Raw genomic sequence first — 23128 nt, 5'->3', positions numbered from 1 at the left:
TTCTATAAGAAGCATTGCTTCTAGGAGCACCCTGAGAGTAATTTTTTTTTCTCATGACCAGGTGTACCACAGTTAAAATACTTTAGTGCCTTCTTCCACATAAGTTTTCACCCTCCCATTCCCAGTCCACCCATAATATGTATTCTATTTCTCCACCCCCATTGCAATCTGCATGCTCTCTGTCATGTCTTCTATACCTCATCTCTCTGAGTCTACAGTCTTTCGCTGTGTTATCATGTACTTAGCAAATAATATCCACATATAAATGAATATGGACCATATTGATGTTTTGTGTCTTCATTATCTTACCTAGAGTAATTTTTTTCTAGTTCATCCCATTTGTCTCCCAATTTCATGGTGTCGTTTTTTTAACTGCTGAGTAATACCTCATTGTAGAAATGTACCATACGTTTTCTTTATCAATTTTTCCATTTAGAGACATGTATGTTGTTTACTCTTTCTGGCAAATAAGAATAGAGCAGCAATGAACATGGTTGAGAAAATATCCTTTTGATAGGATGAAGTATCCTTTAAGAATATTCATAAGAGTGGCATATCTGGATCTTGTGGTAGAATGATTCTCATCTTCATGAAGAATGACTACACTCATTTCCATATTGGCTGTATAAATGTCCACTCCCATCCGCAATGGAGGAGTGTTCCACTTGCTTTGCATCCTCATGAGGGTGAACTATCAGTTGTGTTACTGATCTTCAATATTCTGACATATATAAAATGTAACCTCAGTGAAGTTTTGATTTACATTTTCCTGATGACTAAGACTATTGAACATTTCTTTGAAACTTCTGGGACATGTGATATTCCTCTTTGGAGAATTCTACATAGGGAAAAGTGGCTGGCTAAAGAAACCCACCCTGAATCTGTATCCCAGAAATAGGGAAATGTGGATCAGATCAGGGCAGAAAGAAACACAGTTTGGCTGACTCAGATCAGAGCCATCTCTGCCCCTGGCCAACTGAGTTGTGAAACCAACCAATCACAGAGCAGGATAGTAGACTCCTGGGCTCCAAGTCAACCCCTCATTGACTCCACCCAAAAAAAATCCTATGTAAACCATCCTGCCTGGTCAGTTAGAAAAAAAAATGGCTGTTCTCTTCACCCTGGTAGAGGCAGCCACTCTCCTGGACATCTCCTTTCCAAATAAATCTCTTTCTCAAAAGAGATTTGGGTGTGAAGATATTCATTCACTGGCACAGAGAAAATCCTTGCTGAGATGTCCCTCAGAGGCCAACCAAGGGAGAGCTGAAAGAGCAGAGAAGGAGGAGTTGAACAGAAGATCTTTGTTGAGTTGTCTCTCAGTGGACACAGAGTGAGCTGAAAAATAACACTTTTCTCTGAAGCTAAAGGAGATTGCTACATTTCTGCAGGGGTTTCCCCTTTTGCAGTGTGAAGTAAAAGAAGCATCATCTTAGGCCAGAGAAGCAGAGCTCTGCTAGAAAGCCCCCTTAAGTGGGTTCATAGCAAAGCTCAGCTGTAGCAGCTCTCCAGGAGAGGAGCAGGATTGCTATATCCTGCTGGGAGATCATCCACCTTCACACCATTTATACCATTATTTTCCCAAATAGTCAGGATACCTTTCCCTGCTGAAACAGTTCCAGGCATGACTTTCTTGAGAAGTCAGAAAAATTGTCCCTTTTAGGGTTGGGCTACTTCTTTGCAAGTTCCAGCAGTCAGAGCTGTGCACAGAAGCTCCAGGTGTCCAGGAAACCTTCAGGGCAGAGCTGTTGTTCTCAGCAACTCCAGGTGTCCAGGATACCTCACCTTCCAGGGCTGAACTGTCTCCTTGCATTTCAGCAATCATCAGCTTGAGATGAGGTCTCGGCATCTCAAGGTGTTTCCTGACTCCCAAGGTAGTCAGGACACCTTTCCCAGAGTTTCAATACTCATATTTTGGTACTAAAATCTGGGACTAAACCCAGAGTTGTTGCAACCATTTTACTTACATTCTCTGTTTAGATTTGTCCTTAATTTTTAATTGGAAAATGTAGTTTGTTGATGTCTAGTTTTTCAAGTTCTTTATATACTTTGGAAATGAGCTCAGTATATATTTGGAAATAATTTTTTTTTATATATTTTGTCTGATGTTGGGGTTGATGAAGACCTTTTCCTATTTTGTAGTTTGCCATTTGGTCCTATTGATGGTTTTCTTTGCCTTACAGAAGCTGTTCAATTTCATGAGGTACCATTTATTAATTTTCAATCTTAGAGCTTGCACTAAGATAAGTATTGGTATTATGTTCATGAAGTTGTAACCTGGCAATATACTCAAGGCTCTTTGCAAGTTTCTTTTTTATCAGGTTCAGTGTAAGTTGTTTTATATTGAGGTCTTTCATCCACTTGGACTTGAGTTTTGTCCATGGTGACAGATACGGATCTATTTGACTTCATCTACATATTGACATACAGTTATGTCAGCAGCATTTTTTGAGATGCTTTCTATCTTCCTTTGTACAATTTTGGTTTCTTTGTAAAAAATCAACTTGATCCCATTGGTTAACCTCTCTGTTTTTATACTAATACCCTGTATTACCTGTGGCTTTTGTTATTATAGCTTTGTCATGGAGCTTGAAATCAGAGATGATGTTAACTATGGAGTTATTTTATTGTACAGAATAGTTTATCTATCTTTTTTTTTTGTTTTCTAATGTGATATTGAGTATTGTTTTTTCAATGTGTAAAGAATTGTTTTGGAATGTGATGGGGATTGCATTGAATCTATATATGCATTTTGGTAAGATTGACATTTTTACTATGTAATTTTTACCAATTCCTGAGCATGGGAAATATTTCCATCTTCTAATATTTCCTTCTCTATATTTCTTCAAATACTTGAAGATTTTGTCATATAGGACTTTCATTTGCTTGGTTAGAGTTACACCAATATGTTTTTTTAATTTTTGTGGCTATTGTGAACGAGGTTTGTTTTCTGATGGCTTTTCAGTCCATTGGTCATTTATATATAAGAGAATGTGTGATGTTTTTGAGTTAATCTTTTATTCATGTACAACAACGAAGGTGATTATAAGCTGTAGAAATTCCCTGATAGAATTTTAGGGTCACTTATGTATACTATAATAACATCTGAAAATATCAGTAGTTTGACTTCTTCCTTACTTTTTTTGTATTCACTTGATCTCTTTTAATTCCTAGTAACAGCATGAACTTGGGAAGAGCAGAAGATGTCTAACTCGGGTTGAAGGCCAGGATCTATTGTGTGATTTTTGATATACTCAACATGGTCAAGACACTTTGTATACATGAATGAAATTTTTTTTTTTTTTTGGTTTTTCGAGACAGGGTTTCTCTGTGTAGCTTTGCGCCTTTCCTGGAACTCACTTGGTAGCCCAGGCTGGCCTCGAACTCACAGAGATCCACCTGGCTCTGCCTCCCGAGTGCTGGGATTAAAGGCATGAGCCACCACCGCCCGGCTGAAAATTTTAATTAATAAAATCTGTTTAACTTTAATCCTTCTTTAATTATCCTTTAACAAGTGAAGGAAAAAGTATCATTCTACAGATATTTGGTTAATGGAATTGTTTTTTTCATGTTTCTCTAGAATGACAATCCCAAAACAAATATAGAGCAGACTGTATGTCTAGAGCTGTGTTCCAGTTCATTGATAGCATTCAGGGATCACAAAAGCCCCTCATATATTTTCACAATGAGAAAACTCTTATATCAGAATGATTTATTTAGATGATGTCTGGAAATTCTTTCATCTTTAAAGACCACTTTTTTTATACTCTGACATGAGGAACTATAGAATTAATAAACAAATTTAGTGGGGAATTAGAAAAAGGTTTACTTCATTGGCTTTGAACATTTCATATTTGTAACATCCTCCATGATGCTCTTGTGTCATTTTTAGAATACCAACAGAGAAATTTGAGTTTATTCTGGCATTGATTTTTGCTACTGAAGAGATCAACAGGAACCCTTACCTTTTACCCAATATGTCTTTGCTATTTTCCATCCTTGTTGGCCTGTGTTCTAATACAATGAAAATAATTGATCTAAAATATTCACCACAAGCAAATTTTTCAATACTTCCTAATTATGAGTGTGGAAATTCTATATGTGATGTATCACTTATAGGACCATCATGGAGTACATCAATAAAAATGACAACCATTATCACATCTCCAAAGGTGAGACAGAGTGGTAAAAGTAGAAATAACACCTTGTCTATGCCAATCCCAAGCTTCTACAGAGAATGAATGGGCAACATGAGTTGGTGTGTGCCAATCTATATCTTCTAAAGGATTAAGAAATCACTTTTTATTACATCACCAACATTTCTTTTTATAACAAGAATAGATGAATTGGTGGGGGCCAGAAATGCAAAATTTTTGTTGAACATTCAGACTTGTCATAAATATTCTAGAATCCAATAGAAATAAAACTCAATATTGACAGGTTTATGTAGCTGTTCTCTGTAGGAGGTTTGGAAGGTGAGTAATACAACTCATATCTAAGAATGAACTTTCTGCCTATTATATTCCTCACATTGCTTTCTTTGTTTTTTATCCTTCAGATTTTCTTTGGACCATTTCATCCTCTCCTGAGTGATAATGTCCTATTTCCCTATGTCTACCAGATAGCACACAAGGATACATGTTTGCCCAAGGCCATGGTCTCTTTGATGCTTTATTTTACATGGACCTGGGTAGGGCTGGTTTGTCTCAGATGATGACCAGGGGATTCAGTTTCTCTCAGACTTAAGAGAAGAGATGCAAAGAAATGGAGTCTGCTTAGCTTTTGTGAATGTGATCCCAGATAACATGCAATTGTACACAGCAAGGGCTGGAATATATGACAAACAAATCATGGCATCATCAGCAAAGGTTGTTATTATTTATGGTGAAATGAACTCTACCCTAGAAGTCAGCTTCAGAAGGTGGGGCTATTTAGGTGTACAGAGAATCTGGGTCACCACCTCACATTGGGATGTCACCAAAAGTAAGAGAGATTTCAGCCTTGACCCCTTCCAAGGGACTGTCACTTTTGCACAGCACTGTGGTAAAGTTTCCAAATATAGGCATTTTATGCAAATAGTGAACATTTCCAAATATCCAGTAGACATTTCTCAAATGAGAACAAAGTGGAATTATTTTAACTGTTCAGTCTCTGAGACCAACTTTAGCTCAATGAATTATTATTTATTCAACACTACAGTTGAGTGGTTATCACAACACAAATTTGACATGGTCATGAGTGCAGAAGGTTACAATTTATACAATGCTGTGTATGCTGTTGCCCACACCTACCATGAAATTGTTTATCAGCTAGTAGATTCTCAGCCTATAGCTGAACTCAGAGGAATATTCCGTGACTGTCATCAGGTAAATTATCTTACTTTCCATCATTCTTAAGTCATTATATTTCTAAATGGCCCCACAAGTGTTCATATGTACTTGTCAGGGACTGTTCTATCAATACAAAGATTTCTCAAATCTTCCTAATGTGAATATTTCATGTTGATAAATGGACTTCACAAGAATAACACTCAATGAATGATAACTATTTGTATATAAAGTAGTTATTTTTGTGAGAATGTATCTCAACATTTTATCATATATGTTTAATATTGGAAATAGTTACTGAAAATGTTATCATAAAATCCTTAAGTTACAACTAGAAGATAATTTCTTTCTAGAGACACAAAATATGTGTTGATAAATGTCATAAATAATTATTTCTATGAAGTGGCAATTAAGTATGTTGACAAATAATAAGGACTGCTTGGTGTTAATAATTTTACTTTTATCTCTTGTACGTATAATGTGTTTGCATGATATGCATTCCCTCTGTTCCTTTGAAAAACTTCCAGTCCTCTCACTGCTTAATTACACAATTTGTCTTTTTTTAAAGTTAATTTTTGCTTCACACACACACACACACACACACACACACACACACACACACACACAAATTAACCCACACGCACTTAAGTAAAATCATCCATTTGGACAGTTTCCATGCAAGTAACAAATGTTTAGATCTCTTTCACTATGTTATTATTTGATAACATTTCTTCTATTTACATCACGAATAATGCATATGAAGTGTAACAAAATGTAATTATACATGAGATATCTTATATTAACTAGATAGGATATCATCAGTATTGTCTTTTCTGGAACACATTGAAAATTACGGGTCATTCACAATGTCACTTTGCCTTACTGTATAAGCATAGGTAATCATTTAATGATGTGTCTCACTTAGATGGCTTCTTTGCTGAAGAACAGGGTATTTACTAACCCTATTGGAGAGTTGGTGGACATGAATCTGAGAGGAAAACTGTGTGCAGACTATGACATATACAACATTTGGAATTTCCCACAAGGCTTTGGATTAAAGGTGAAACTAGGAAGTTATTCCTCCTATTTCCCACAGAGCCAACAACTGCACATTTCTGAAGACTTAGAGCAGACCATGGGAGCAACACTGGTGTGTACAACATCATTTTCATTCCCTGCAATACATCTGTGCTATAAAAATGTGTGTGATCAGAGTGATGGCTTGGAGGTTAACAACAGTCTCTGTTCTTAAGAAGGGCCCAAGCTCAGTTCACACAGCTCTGTTTTTGATGGTTCACAACTTCCAATATGTCCAGGTCATGGTGATACATCTTTGGGCATCCATAGACACCTAGAGTTGTATTTCAGTTCACCTCATGCCATAGAAAGAAATATACAAAATAAAAAAACAAAATAAGTAGATCATTAAAATTTTGTAACTAGATAGAAATCATGAAATTTTGTGATTCTGTGTCAACATCTTTATAGTTTAATCAAGGATAGTATGTAATTATTTCCAGAAACACATTTCTAGATCCCAAACTTTCATTTTAACCTAAAATTTTAAGCCTGTGAGAGACTCCTACCATATGCCTAGTTTTTTTCATTCTGTGACTCTATATAATCCCACTCTGTCTTCTCTCCCACACAAGTCATCATCCTTGATTTTGATTTTAAACCCTTCAGGAGCAATGCTTGCCTCCTAAGCATGCCTTTTGGATCATTTTGATCAGGGAAGACACAATTTCTAACCTCTACAATCAAACTTGATACATACAATGTGACTCAATGTAATAAATACTGTAGGTCCTTCAACTTCATTTCAGGCTTATACAAAATGCTCAGATACCTGAACGTAATATGTAATGTGTGATAATAGAAGAATATTTGAAACCTGTGTCTGTTATTTTGTTCGCTTCAGCTTCCGACTTCTACATGCAGTGTGACATGCACTCCTGGATTCAGGAAATTTCATCAAGAACACACAGCAGACTGCTGCTTTGACTGTGCCTGGTGTCCAGAGAATGAGGTTTCCAATGAGACAGGCATGTGTTTGTGTGCAGAAGACGTTGCTGAAATGGGATATCTTCTCTTTTTGAAACTAGAAAGTTCCTTTAAGGAAACTAAAGACATAAAATATGTGATTTTAAAATGAATGATTTCTCTGATATCAACCATAATATGAACTCTGGAAGGAAATTGAACTGTCTTCCTTAAATGATAATCTTGATCACACAATGAAGGTTACACATTCTATATTTTCCAAAAAAAAATCGTTTTTTATTAAGAAAAAATTTTCATTCATTTTACACACCAATCGTAGATCCCCCTCTTTCCTCCTCCAACCTTTCCCCAACTTAACTCCATTCCCCACAACAAGAAGGGAAGGCCTCCCATGGGGAAGCACATCCAGTAGAGGCAAGTCCAAGCCCTTCCCCCTGGCTCAAGGCTTCACGGAGTATCCTATTATAGGTAGTGGTCTACATAAAGCCCTCTCATTCATCAGATGTATTGTAATCCTTCCTCCAGCGGGGCTCAAAGCAGATCAAGCTTCCCAACTGTCTTAGCATGCCTAGTCCAGACCCATGCAGGCTCCACAGCCATTGATGACACTTGCATGAGTTTCCACAAGTTTGGTTTGGTCATCCCTGCATGTTTCCCCATCATGGTTTTGATGACATTGCTCATAGAATCCCTCTTCTCTCTCTTTGACTGGATTCCTGGAACACTGCCTGATGCTTGGCTGTACATCTCTGCATCTGCTTCCATCAGTTACTGGATGAAGACTCTGTGATAACAGTAGGATATTCACCAATCTGATTACTAGAATAGACCAGTTCATGCAACCTCACCACTATTTCTAGTAGTCCAAGCTGAGATCATCTTTGTGGATTTTTGGAAACTTCCCTTGTACCCAGTTTCTCTCTATCACCTTGATGTCTCCCTCTATCATGGTATCTCTTTCTTTGCACTCCCCTTCCATCCCTGTTCCAGCTTGACCATCTCACCCCCTTATGTTCTCATCCCCCATATGTCACAGACTGGCCCATCGGGGGTATCATGATTGTAGGGAAACCAGGGCTTGGGTAGTCAGGAAGGCAAGGATTTGGTGAATAATAGATAAATAACATATTTAGAAGTGGTTTGAATCTGTTGTAATCTTATTTTTGTAAATCAATAGTTTATATACAGAAAAGGAAACTATCAAGTTATATAAGGAACAACAAGAGCTTGGCAATAATTTACTTATATCATCTTTAAAAAAACAGTAAGCATATAATTATTAATCGGCACTAGACATACTTTTTTATTTATAACAACTTTATGACCCAAAGAGTAGTTTGTGTTTTTTAAATTTAGTATAGTCTCTAGACTTGTGTAGACTTTTTTGTGGTTGTAGTTGTGTTTTTTTATTTTATTTAGTTTGTTATGTATTTTTATTTTTTTGGTTTTTATGACCCATTTAGTTAATTTGAATGTTGTAGATCTTTTAAAGTTTTTTTATTATAGATTTTTTGTCGGGCGTTTACCCAACCACCCCCACAGTTCCCCAGAGTTTTCTTGAGTGCGAGCAGCAGGAAATATTAGATAGAAGGATTTATTGCAGAGAATATCATGGAGATAAACAGATAGAAAATAAAGGATAGCCTCCAGAGGGCCTAGAACCTATTCCAACGGGCCCCGACTGTCTCTGCCCCAGGGTTTTTATAGAGACACCAAGGGGTGGAGCAAAAGACCTCCTCCCCCAGCACAGCCAAGTGCAGACCATCCCAGACACCTGCACTCAGGCCCGTGGTCTAATCATCCTCTATGCGGACCTGCTGGGTAAAGCCACAAGGAACCCGAGAATGGGCTCCCACAGGTCCCCCATTCTTAATATATATAAAAAAATGACTATTAATGGCTTACAGCAATCTGCATAGCTGTTACACCTCCTAATGTGAGAGTAGAGGATGATAAAGATGGCATTTCTCTTTTGAATTAGGTCCAAAATGACTACAGCAGTCTTAGCTGCCTCAAGCCCTTTCTAAACCAAAAACTCTTAAGGCAACTACAAACTTAAAGAATCCCTTAGCTTCATCATTACCATTAACAGGTTAACATAAATATTGCTATACATAGTCACAATTCTCTCAATCTTACAACTCAAAGCAAACTCTTAACAGAACCATTTGAATTAGCATATATGGTGCTAAATATAGTTAACAATTTTCTCCGTCTTACAGCTTTAACTCAATCATTTGAATTTTCTTGCTAACAGAACATAGGAAAAACTTCAATGTTCACATCAAACTTAAATATTTCCTTAACCCCACAAAACCAGGGTGCATTAATATCAATAGGTTTCTGAAAACATAATTCAATCTCATAACTCCTCCTTTTCTTTATAATTTTTTAAACAAAATCTCAAACCTAGATAAAAGAACCCAAACTCATACAATTCCTACAAACCCATATTGAAAAGCAATCTTCTCAATCTAACCATTAACACTTTGAAAACTTAGCAAAACATCCAAAAGCAGTTTCTTAATAAAACTCTCTACACTTTAAAAGTAGTCTCTTAATATACATTTCTTACTAACAAAAACATGACATTAATCCACTCAAACAACTTTTAAAATTAGACTAAGGAATATTAACTCTCCCCCTTTTCTTTATAATTTAAGCAAAATCTCAAGCCTAGTTAGAAAACCCAAACTTTTCCATTTAAACAGTTCCATTTGTAACACAAAACCAGTTCTGTAAGTAATTTCATTTTTACATAAACAGTTCCACAAAACAATTCATGAATCACCAATTAATAAAGCATATATGCATACACAAAACTGCATCTTGATTCTAGGTAGAAATAATAAATTTCTTCATTTAAACAGTTCTATTTTTATCCCAATTCCAGCAAATAGTTCCTAGGTCATTTCTATGAATAAACTCAAAATTGTCACATATCAATGAAATCTCTATTGTTCATTTCATTCCTTAAGTCTTAAAATTCAAATGATAAATTCTGGTACGAGCCTTCCAAATACGAAGAAATCCATAACCAAAATCTTTTTGTAGTTTTATCTCATTTTAAGTTCAAAAAGTTCAAACAAATAAATTCTGGTATTATGCTTTCACTTCAAAATATGAAGAGATGTTTTTCAACCAAAACTTTTTGCAGTTAACAATTTTTATTCAAACAAGCGTCTCTGAACTTACTCTTTCTTAGGTACAGTAGTATTCTAAACTGCACCGTTTTTGGCCTTAGCTCAGGTTTTTCTGTATTGCGTCGATTTTCCACGGATCTCAGCTGCAGATGCCTTGTTCTGGTTCTCGCGTCCGCCATTCTTAGCTTCTTATCGGCTTCTGGAGCTTTTGAAACCATTCAGACTGCCTACTTTGCAGTCTGCTGGGACACTAACCTTCTGTGTCTCAGGTTCTTTCACCATATACATTAGGAATAGATTCACACTTAACATTTACACTTTTTTACAAACTCACATATAACCTTTTGCCTTGCAAAGCATTTAGACTCATTCAACATTTACACGTTTTTACAAACTCACATATAACACATTAACATCTACTTATTTATACTCCTTAAGGAAAATATAGAACTACTTTAGCAAATATATTTCTTATTACTTATATACTTATATTCATTCCATCTTATTTCTTATTTAAACTTACATTTACAACTAGCATCTTTACTTCTTACAAGCTTATTACTGTATGTCTTGAGACTACCTTAGATACTTCTTGCAAGCTTACATTCTTAAAGAAACTCTATAGATCTATTTTTACAAACTTATATGTTTAACTTCACAAACACCTAAAGATTTCTTAACACAGATCTAACAAGACAGCATTTCTACAAACCCACATCTTATTTTCATCTTTTTCTACTTCTTACTCTTAATTTTTATCACTATCTCTATTAGAAAGATTCTCTTAACTAGACAAGAAGTACGTACATCATTTCTAAAGTTTAGGGTTTATAGTCAGCTTTGTTATAAAGCACTGGGATTTAGTGAGTGTTGTTGTTATAGAATTGTGATAGTTGTTGCTAGGGGACTGTAACCTTCCCAGGATGACGCCACACTCCAAAGTTGCCAGTTCTCTCAGCCGTTCTGGACCGGCAGAGATGCACGGTCCACGGTAGACAGTTTTTAACTAGAGGCTGTTCCTTCACCCAAATTCATAATAGTTCCCCTAAGTGTTTCAATTCAGACAAATGTTTCTATTACTGAAAAACTTCACTTCACCCTGAGGGTGAAATTACCATATTTAGCTGCTGTAAAGCTCTTCACCAAATACTGCACAGCTATTAAGTGATATAAAATATTTTTCTAAAGGAGCTAGTAAAGCCAAAAGCAGCACAGCTCCGAACTGTATTTAGTATTTTCACTTCATTAGCTTTAACTCCTGATATTAGCAGCTGTGATATTTAGCATTGATTTCTAATAAGGAACTTTCAGGTGAAGCAACTCTTTTTAAGACAGCTAGATTTTCTGAAGTTTGTTTCCCACCTATAAAGCAGTCATTTCTTTTTGAATGCCTGTTTCTTTGTTTTCTTATTAGATTTGCAAAGGAATTACTCATTGCAGGCAGTTTGTTCAAAAGGCAAAGAACTTTTTTAATTTCAGCATAAGTTTCTTCATATCTAAGACAACGTTCAGTGTATAAACTGCTTTCCCTTGTTTTAAGGATTTTAAAGTGGCTTGTTTGCTCTTATAGGTAGCTTTTTGTTATCCAACTACCGTTAAAAACTTTGCACAGCTATTAGGGTAAATAAGGCATTTTACCAAAGGAGCCCCAAACCGCGAAGCACCTTTCAACTGAAGTATCCTTTCAATTTTTCATTGGAACTGACACTTAAACTCTTAGATGATTTTCCTCCTTATTCTTTTAAAAGCTGTATATTAAGTTTACCATGAATGCATTTTCGAGCTGACAAAAGTGTTCCAGGGCAATGTCGCCATCTTTAGCAGAAAAACTACCTTTCCCAGAATGCATTTCCCTTATATAAGCCCATAATAATATCAGTCCCTTATATCACATCCCTTATATCAGTCTTTTTGGGTCTGAGAGTTAACTTCTGAGTTCTTTTTTACCAGACTTGCTTACAAATTCTTGCCCAGGAGGTTTGAACAAAGTTTTTTGCTTTTGCAACAGGAGATTTGAACAAGCATTTTACATTTTCAATTTTGGGACATTGGGAGGGTTCTGATCTCTCAGCTGGCTTTAACAGGTGTCTCTCCTTCATTTGACATGGGCCCCCAAATCAGAACCGCACCTGCCTCGTTAGCTGGCATTGAGGCTGGCGTTTCTGATAGCAACTTTCCTCAGGGCTTGTGTTTATTTTAGCCAGTCAGTGAAAAACAAGATCACGTACAACAGCTTTTCCATAGCTCCTTCAGAGAGATTTTCTCCCACTGATCTATCTCATTATGCTTGTTCCTTTCCCCCCAGATGCAGAGCTTCAGGTATCTATCTGCAGCTCTGTACCTCTGCTAGCTGCCCTTGGAGGTAGGGGCTTTATTTCTCCCCACAAATCTGCCTCAATTTCTAGCAGCTTTTTCAAGTCACATATTTTCTGGGGAGGATTATGTCCCTTCTGTTTCTTCAGAGTCTTTCTCCCAGACAGTTCCCAGTTTGATCTCAGTTTATCCCGCTACCCCAGAAACAGTTTCCAACACTACGGTGGTGGCTGTCCCTGCTACCGAAGGTAGGGGCTTTTTGTCCATTTCTGTTTTCAGGGTCTGTGTGGTTTGCATACAGACTGAAAATCTAACAAGGGAGGTTTTTGCCATTTCTAAACTCCCATTAGGACAGGTGTTTTGCCTCATCAGGCCTTCACCTGGCCCAGTCCCCCAGTGGGTTGCATTTGCTTGTCTGGGTGCTCAAGGACAGAGCTTATGCCAGGGGCAATCACCCCTCAGGGCTACACTCCCTCATCTCAGGGAGTCAGTTGAAACAAAGCTTTTCTCAAAAAGATGCTTTCTCTGACAGAAAAGAAAGCTTTACTCCTGGATAGTTCTGTTCTGCCTTGGCTGGGCTCTTTCCCCAGACAGCGTTCTGACTCAGCAGCACAACTGCTTCAGACACAGTTCAGCTTTACTGTTTTCCCAGGAAGGTCCTTTCTCTGATAGGTAAGCTTTTTTCTCAGATTTCTTTTTGCAGCTGTGGACCTATCAACCCGGGACTTGTAGGAACGCAGAAAACTGTGCTGTTCCCACTGGCTTTAGTTTTGTTTGTTCATTAGGAATCTTCCCCTGGGTCTGGCACCTTCCTGCCTCAGCTCTGTGCTCCAGGAAGTTTACAACTGCAAAAACCCTAGTATCCCCGAAATGCACTCCAACTCAGAGACCTGGCCAGTCGCCTCTGGGTTTTTGCTTGAGGATACAATGCTAACCAGTTTGCATTGCTTTAGGGGATCTTTGCATTAGGACCATTAGGAGCACCTTTTCATTCTGAAAGGCTCACTCAGAAACAAAACCCTTGATGCCTCAGCTCAGCAATAACTGAAAAGCTTGGCTGTTTTGCTTTTCTCAAGTAAGGTTTCCGGCCCTTTTGGGCTCTTTGTGGCTCTTTACCCACACTCTCCCAAGCGTTTCCCTCAGGGTACTCTGACCCACTGTCTTTTACTACCTTGAAGAGACAGAGCTTAGAAGAGGTTTTTAGGAACTTGTCCCTGCCTCCTGCATTGCAGGGAGAATTTTTAAAGCTTGAAAAACAGAACTTAGAGGTTTTGCTGTCTTAAGAGGTTTGTTGTTTTTCCCTTAGAGCTAATCACAGGTGGTCCCCATACTAATATCTTCAGGTGATTCTAATTTTTGCCCTTCTGAGAGAAAATTAAAGGCTTTAGATTTTAAGTTTAAGAGAGCTTTTAAGATAAAGGCTTTTTAGAGTTTTTCCCCCAAAATTTTTCAAGAAATGCTTTATAGTTTAAGAGAAAGAAAGATTTTTTATCCCCCAGGAGAAAGACCAACTTTTCCCAAAACTTCCAAACTTTAAACTTTTTGGCTTTTTACACCCCCATTTTTGCCTCAGGGAGAAATCACTTTCTGCTGCCACTTGGACTTAGCATTTAAGCTGTCCCCAGGACAAAAGCTTCCATAGGAAACCTATTCTTCCCCATAAGCTCAAAGAGCTTTTTTACTACCCGTAAAGCCCAAAGAAAGATTTTTTTCCCAGTTTGCATTCATAGCCCCCAAAATTAGAAAATTGAAGAGTTTTTCTGTCTAGTTGCCTTACTTATTTTTTCCTACACAATCTTACACTTCTAAGTTTTTCCTACACTATATTACTACCCTATGCCTTATTTTTCACAGATAGAAATTGAGAAAGGGATAGAAGATAGAAAATTTTGACAGAAGAGAATTGTGCTGCAGCATCGGACATCCTTCCAGTCCGCTTTCCTTTTCTCTCGAGGATAAAACCCCTGCCTCTCAATATATATAAAAAATATATATTTTCCATAACACCGGCATGCCTTATCCACTGGCAGGGCTGAACTCAGCACTTTTACCAAAAACTCTGTAATAAAACTATTATTTTCCTGTATCTTTAGTCCCTATTACTTTGTCTTTAGTCCCTGTTCATTTGTCTTTAGTCCCCTCTTGTTTTTAGTTCTCCCTTTTTTTCTTTAGTCTTTTTTTTTCTTTTTTCTTTAGTCCCTGTTCAGGCGCCATTCTGTGGGGCGTTTACCCAACCACCCCCACAGTTCCCCAGAATTTTCTTGAGTGCGAGCAGCAGGAAATATTAGATAGAAGGATTTATTGGGGAGAATATCGCGGAGATAAACAGATAGAAAATAAAGGATAGCCTCCAGAGGGCCTGGAACCTATTCCAACGGGCCCCGACTGTCTCTGCCCCAGGGTTTTTATAGAGACGCCAAGGGGTGGAGCAAAAGACCTCCTCCCCCAGCACAGCCAAGTGCAGACCATCTCAGACACCTGCACTCAGGCCCGTGGTCTAATCATCCTCTATGCAGACCTGCTGGGTAAAGCCACGAGGAACCCGAGAACGGGCTCCCACAATTTTTTAATATAAAATCATTTTATTTGTTGGAATATGGACTTTTGTATTTTTATGTCTGTAAGTAAAGGGTTTTGTTGTAGTTTTTAAGTTTTTTATGTTGAGCTTTTTTAACAGAGGGGCCTACTATTGGTCTTTTATGAGATAATGTTTTTTATTATAAATTATTTTAGTTGGGATTTTTAAAGGATTTTTAGTGGGTATTTTTTAGAAGTGTTTGAATTTTTATATTTTTTTTATTTAGTGGCTTGAGGTTTTTAAGAAATAGATTATTTTGTTATATTTGATTAAGATCTATGTTTAGTTTTTTATAGTTTATAACTTAAGTATTTATTAATTTTGGCTGTGTTTTATTGATTAATTAGAACATTATCAGAAAAGTAGTTATATAGAACCCATAGCCTAGCGAGCTCATGATCTGTGAAGTACATCTTTTCTGAGAAGGAAGCATAATGCTGGCATTTTGTGAGGGACTTCTAGGGAGCTTAGTCTCATGGGACACATATTTTTTGTTTGTTACTATTGACATAATTGCTTAGGTTACACGGACGACATTGGATTTGGTGTGGCATCTTTTGGTCATTTGTTTTTAAGACATAATTTTAGTAGATCATGTCTCATTGTGTGTAGGGAATGTAGGAAAATTTTGAAAAGACAAGTAAATAATAGTATAACCAAAAGAAAAATAAGAATCAATAATTTAATGAATGTAAAGTATTGTGTTTAATCTAGAGGATTAAGAGAGTGGACAACTAATTTAAGATCATGAGCTAAGGCATATAAAGAGCCATTTTTTAAATGAGCTTTGTTTACAGTCGTGATATATTTTTGTAAAGTTTTTATGTTATGAGTGGTATTTGAATTTTTTTAGACCCTTTGCAGATGATTTTTTAGTTTTTTTAACTTTGACTAGCGTTATAAGGCAGATGAGTGACATAAATACATATTGATATGTAGTATGACATCTAGTTTTTAATCTATTTTGAATATTAGTTAAATCTTGTCTAAGAGTCAGTATATTTTTTTAATATATTAATTTTTGTTTTTAATTTTTTTATTTATAAGGGACTGTTTTGACAAAGTTAAGGTAACATTTTATTCAATTTATTAATAAAATGAGTAGTATGAATTTTATGTACTAAGGTGGTGGTAGTTATAGTAAAAGTGGTAATAATAGTTATCAAGGCAAATATGTCTAAAAATTAATGTAGTAATAGTTTTTATAGTAGTAATGAGTATAGTTATGTTCATAATTAAAGTAGTAATAAATTTTTTAGTTTATTGAGAACATTAGTAATTTTTTTGGTAGTATATGTTAAATAGGCATCTTAGCCATATATTTTAGGTTAGGAAATCAATATTCCAGTCTTTTGTAAATAAATGAATGATAAGGGGTGATGTAATTATTTTATTATTTTTTTGTTGAAATTTGGGGCATAGTTGGGAACCCAAAAGGCTGGAATGTTGACCAAGTCCAGGAAGAGTAGACTGTTTTATTTGTTGTCTAGGTAATGTAGGACCATCTGAGGCTAGGGATGTTTAGGCAGTAGTTGAGTAGTCTGTAACCCATAAGTGATTAGAAATATATATTAATGGGCAGAACATAAAGTTAAGAAATTTTGAAGAGGAAATTTTTTTTAGGTGTATTTGGAAAATTTAAGTGTATGGTTTTGGCAGATGAGGAAGGGGAGTTTCAATATTTAGAGAGAGAAGAAAAGATGTATCCCTCATGGAAATAGGCAGTTGGGAAAACAAACCATAGATTGATCATATTTTTTTGAAGTTTTTTTTTTTTTTGTTTGTGGGCATTGGTTGGTTTAGATCTTTTGAAGACTGTAAGAACTTTTTTAAATATACAAAAATTTTAAATGATATTTTGTTAGGGTAAAATTATGAAACTTTGTAGTCTCAATATAACAGTAGAATAGAAAGAGAGAGAAATTTGAAACATGTTTTTTTATATATTTAAATTTTTTAAATAATTATTATTTAAGTTTATTTTTAGTTTTTTATAATTTGTTTTTATATATTTTAATAATTTATATTATGTATATATTTTTTAAATCTTTTTTATATTTTTATAACTAAAACCTTTATATTTTAGACCCTTTATAAATTTTATTTATATTTAAATTTTATAACTTATTTAAATTTTAAAGTTAGACTTTAATGTTTTGTATTTTTATATCTTACATTATTTATTTAGACGTAAAATATCATACATTTAAACCCTTATGACATGTTTAAGTCTTTAAATTTTTATACTTTAAACTGTGTTTTTAAACTAAAAAATCATTTATTTAAAATTTTATCTTAACTAACAATAATTTGAAACCATTTTTTTAAATGATGGCAAGTATTTGTAACCCATGGAACTTAAATAACCAAGATCCATGTAAATTTTTATTTTTTATTTTTTGTGGAAGCAAAAGTATAATTATTTTAGTATCTTGAATTGGTAATTTAACATTTTTTTAAGCAATATCAGGACAGAGAATGGTTAACAAGAGAAGTTGTTGGCTGGCAGAAGAGACCTTGAAGGTTTTTTTTTTTTTTTAGGAAAATTAGGGAGGTTAGTAGACAGAAACAAATAACATTTGTATAGACAATCTAAGTATTGGTATGTTATTATTTTTAAGGGAAAATTTTAAGTATATTAATATGTATTTATCTTTTAAAGGAATTAGTTTGTTTTATATTTATATTTTTTACTTTTATTTTTTTATTTAGTTTTTTTTTTAATTTTTATTTTGCAATACAATTCAGTTCTACATATCAGTCACGGATTCCCTTGTTCTCCCCCCTCCTGCCCCCCTCACCTTCCCCCTAGCCCGCCCCCCATTCCCATCTTCTCCAGGGCAAAGCCTTCCCCACAGACTGAGATCAACCTGGTAGACTCAGTCCAGGTAGGTCCAGTCCCTTCCTCCCAGGCCGAGCCAAGCGACCCTGCATAGGCTCCAGGTTTCAAACAGCGGACTCATGCAATGAGCATAGGTCCCACTGCCTGGATGCCTCCCAATCAGATCAGGCCAATCAACTCTCTCACCCACTCAGAGGGCCTGATCCAGTTGGTGACCCCTCAGCCATTGGTTCATATTTCATGTGTTTCCGTTCATTTGGCTATTTGTCCCTGTGTTTTATCCAACCTTGGTCTCATATTGGGGGGTCTGTAGTACCCTTAGTGAGGTCTTAGCTGTGGCAACAATTAGGGAGTTGTCTTTTTTTATATGAACAGTCCCCAGGAGATGTTTTTATCTTGGACAATCTTTGAGGAGAGCTGTCACTCTGTTTTTGACAAGTTTTTTGATTACCTATTTAATATCTCTGTTTTTGACATGTCAGGTATTGCTGCCTGGAGGTCCAGCCTCCAGCAGCACAAAGCATGAAAGGAATCCACAGTGTTGGCAAGTATTAGACTTTTTATTTGAGGGGGTAAAACTTAATTCTCTGAGACCAGTTAAAAGGGATCTTAATCTTTTTTTAACTATTTGAATCTATTATATCTGGCATGACTTTGAAATGTTTTTTATAATTGGAACTCTTTTTAATGATAAATTTTATTGTACCTTGTAGTAATTTATTTAACATTTTAGTGGGAACTGTGGTTATTCTATCCCATGAGGAGAGGATGATGTCCTGTGAACTTGTAATATCTAGTATTATATTACTAGGTGTTGTTCTAGGTAAGTCATGGATAGTAAATTTTGGAGCCTCAGGGTTGAGGTATGTATTAGTTTTTTTTTAATTACTGGGGCTGAGAGAATGTCCCTTTTTTAGTTTTTTGAGTTAGTGTTTTTATTACTTGTTGTTAAAGGAGTTTTATCTTTGCAGAACTTGGATTTGTATTTTTTTTAGTGTCTTTTTTTGACATTGTGAACATAATTTAGGAGTCATATTTTTATGTTTTTTGTTGTTTTGTTTTGTACATGTTTTTTGTGTGTGGTCTGTTTGTCCACATTTAAAACAGGTGGGTTTTGGGAATTGATTATTATTTTCCCCATTTTTTTTATATAGGCATTAAATCTTTGGTTTTTTTTTTATAGTTGTAGTATATGTTATATCTTGGACAACTGTTTTTGAGGCATTTATGTAAGCCTTAATATAATGCTGTAGAGTACCTGTCTTTTTTACAGATCTGATAAGATCTTGACACAGAGGGTTGGCATTTATTTATGCCAACTGATTAAGAAGCTGCCACACCCACTCTAGTGTCGTCTGTGTGACATGAACAATTATGTCAATAATAGCAGATGGGAGATACGTGTCCCATGGGACTAAGCTTCCTGGAGGTCCCTGGCAGAGTGACCATGTTATGCCTCCTTCTCGAAGGAGACATGCTTCATGGATCATGAGCTCCTTGGGCTGTGGGTTGTGTATAACTGCTTTTCTGATAATGTTCTAATTAATCTATAAAACACAGGCAAAATTAATGAATGCTTGGGTTGTGAACTATGGAGGAAAGGGGAAGCTGTACCTGGACCTTATTTAGATATAGAAGAATGAGCTATTCCTTTAAGACCCCAAGCCACTAGATAGTAGAAAGTATAATAGTTCAGGCACTTCTAGGGAATAAGCACTCACCCACTAGGAATCCTTTAGGAATCCCAACTAAAGTGATTTATGGCAGAAAAACGTTATCTAATGGGAAGCAGATGGTGGGCCCCTCCATTAAGGAAGTTCAATATGAAAAACTTAAGGACTACAGCAGAACTTCTTCCCCTTACAGGTGTGAAAGAGTCCATATTCCAGCAGGTCAAAAGGTTTTACATCAGAAGAGATATATGGAAAAGAACTGAAGAAAGATTAGGGAGGATCTGCTGCATCCAAATTGGCTAAATGGATCATGAGAACCAGAAAAGTAGAAGTGCGTAATAAACTAGAGAGTGGCTGAGATAAAGATGAAGGACACAGCCGCAACTGCAAAGAAGCCTTCACAAGTCTAGGAACTGTACTAAGTTTAAAAAACACAGACTGCTGTTTGGGTCACAAAGTTCTTGTAGGTGAAGGGATATGTCTAGCACCGATTTATAATTGTGTGCTTGCTATTTTTTTTAAAGATGATGTAATTGAATTATTGCCAAGCTCTTGTTGTTCCTTGTATGACTTGATAGTTTTCTTTTCTGTATATAAACTACTGATTTACAGAAGTAAAATTGCAGCAGATTCAAACTACTTCTGAGTGTGTTGTCTGTCTGTCATTCGCCAAATCTTTGCCTTCCTGACTACCCAAGCTCTAGTCCCTACGGTCATGGTACCCCCGATGGGCCATTCCTTGGCAAGGAGCAAGTTAGTTTTTTTTTTTTTTTGAGGAGGGTATCATTATATTAACTGTTTTTTTTTTGTTTTTTTTTTTTTTGTCTAGAGACAAAGTCTTGATAGGGCTCTTTATTGGATTGTCTTATACCTGAGAGAATAGAGTTTTTTTTTTTTTAAGTTTTAGGAGGCGGCAATTTTTTTTTTATGTATTGACCATAGTAAGAGTAATAGCCTCTAGTACATCTTTAGGAATGGATGTCTGAGACTGAGGGGTAGCATAAGTTCTTTTCCCCAAAAGTATATCTATACCTGTTTTGGCTGTTCTTTTTTTTTTTTTTTTTAAAGAAAGCCATAGTCTCTTTAGACTTATCTTTATAATATGTTCTATAGAGGATATAATCTCTTGGACTCAGGGTTGTCTTTATTGTCTGATGCCAGTCATAAGGTGTAAGCCATAAATTGGCAACCATGTCCAATACCTGGATGGTATAGGGTGTTGATAGGCCAGCTGTTTTAACAGCTGCCTGTAATTTTTTAAGAGTCTTAAGAGGAATAGGTTTTCAACATACATATATAAATATATATATGGTTTTTATCAATGGGAAGGTGAATGTAGTATCTCTAGTTTGTCTTTTTTTATAGTTCTAAAGCCAGAAAGGATCAGAGGGGGTCTTTTAGGTTTTTGTTTTACAACCTTAATGAGATAGAAGTGATCATGGTGGTGGTTCCTGTCCTCAGAGAGGCCATAGTTAGTTGTCTTTCATCTAGGTTTCAATCATCATCATCATCATCATCATCATCATCATCATCATCATTTTTGGCTTTTATACAACAGGCACCTTTAATAACAGCTCCTTACTACTTGAGGAGGGCTCACTTGAGCTGGTACCATATGATTTATTTTTTAATGATATTGGCTCAGCCTCATGTATAGAAGCTGTCTCCTGTGCTAGACCTTCAAAATCAATAGAGTCAGTTAGTAACTCTCTCAACTGTAACCACAATGGATATATATGGGGAGGGAGTTCCCCTTTACCATTTTTTTAAACATTATTTTATTTTTTTCCACACGTTTTTAATCTGGTAGGGTAAGGGTGCCTTTCTCATGGAACCAAGGACTCATCTTTTTAATAAAGGCAAAGAACACTCCCAGTGATTGCTCTGACACTTTTAATCCCCTGCTTGCAATCATATGCTTAAGCACTGACATAAACAGCCTTTAATTGTTTTGACTCATGTTGTCTCTTGTTATCTCAAGATTACTTGCCCTTAACAGATGATCCTTTATCGGCGGAATTGTAGCTTCCTGGCAAGAGTCGAGCCTAAGCCTTGAAAGAAAGAAAAAAGGGGAAAAGAATTACCTGTCCCAAGGGTCCCTGTTTGGGTGCCACCTGTCACGGACTGGCCCATTGGGGGTACCACAACCGTATGGAATCCAGGGCTTGGGTAGTCAGGAAAGCAAGGATTCGGTGAATGACAGATAACACACTCAGAAGTGGTTTGAATCTTTTGTAATTTTACTTTTGTAAATCAGTAGTTTATAAACAGAAAAGAAAACTATCAAGTCATACTAGGAACAACAAGAACTTGGCAATAATTTAATTACATTATCTTTAAAAAAAACAGCAAGCACACAATTATTAATTGGCACTAGACATATCCCTTTACCCATAAGAACTTTATAACCCAAAGAGTAGTCTGTGTTTTTTAAATTTAGTACAGTCCCTAGACTTGTGTAGACTTTTTTGTAGTTGTAGCTGTGTCCTTTATCTTATCTAGTTTATTATGTACTTTTACTTTTTTGGTTTTCATGACCGACTTAGTCAATTTGGATGTTGTAGACCTTTCTTAAGTCTTTTTTTAGTTCTTTTATCACATATCTCTTTTAATATAAAATCTTTTTACCTGTTGGAATATGGACTCTTGTACTTTTATATCTGTAAAGGGAAGGGGTTCTGTTGTAGTCCTTAAGTTTTTCATGTTGAACTTTCTCAACAGAGGGGCCCACCATCTGTCTCTTATGAGATTTTTTTTTTTTTTTACCATAAATCACTTTAGTTGGGATTTTTAAAGGATTCCTACTGGGTGATTGTTCATTCCTTAGAAGTGTCTGAACCTTCATACTTTCTTTATCTAGCAGCTTGGGGTCTTTAAGAAATAGCTCATTTTGTTATATCAGATTAAGATCCATGTCCAGCTTTTCCTTTTTTCCATAGTTCACAACCCAAGCATTTATTAATTTTGCCTGTGTTTTATAGACTAATTAGAACATTATCAGAAATGCAGTTATACAGAACCCATAGCCCAGCGAGCTCATGATCTGTGAAGTACGTCTTCTCTGAGAAGGAAGCATAACATGGGCACTCTGCCAGGGACCTCCAGGGAGCTTAGTCCCATGGGACACGTATCTCCCATCCGCTATTATTGACATAATTGTTCATGTCACATGGACCACACTGGAACTGGTGTGGCACCCATACCCTACCCACTATTGCCACCACTCACCCCCACTTCACTCATGGAAATGT

At 36.1% G+C, this 23128-nt stretch overlaps 1 pseudogene; it reads left to right on the top strand.

Moving 5' to 3' along the window:
* The window catches only part of LOC131900982 (vomeronasal type-2 receptor 116-like), a 37034-nt pseudogene that overhangs the window by 7625 nt on the left and 6281 nt on the right, over window positions 1–23128 (top strand).

This window comes from Peromyscus eremicus, unplaced genomic scaffold (assembly GCF_949786415.1).
Source record: "Peromyscus eremicus unplaced genomic scaffold, PerEre_H2_v1 PerEre#2#chrX_unloc_1, whole genome shotgun sequence".
NCBI lineage: Eukaryota > Metazoa > Chordata > Mammalia > Rodentia > Cricetidae > Peromyscus > Peromyscus eremicus.
The sequence above is the reverse complement of the archived record's forward strand: the minus strand, read 5'-3'. Positions and strand labels throughout refer to the sequence as shown.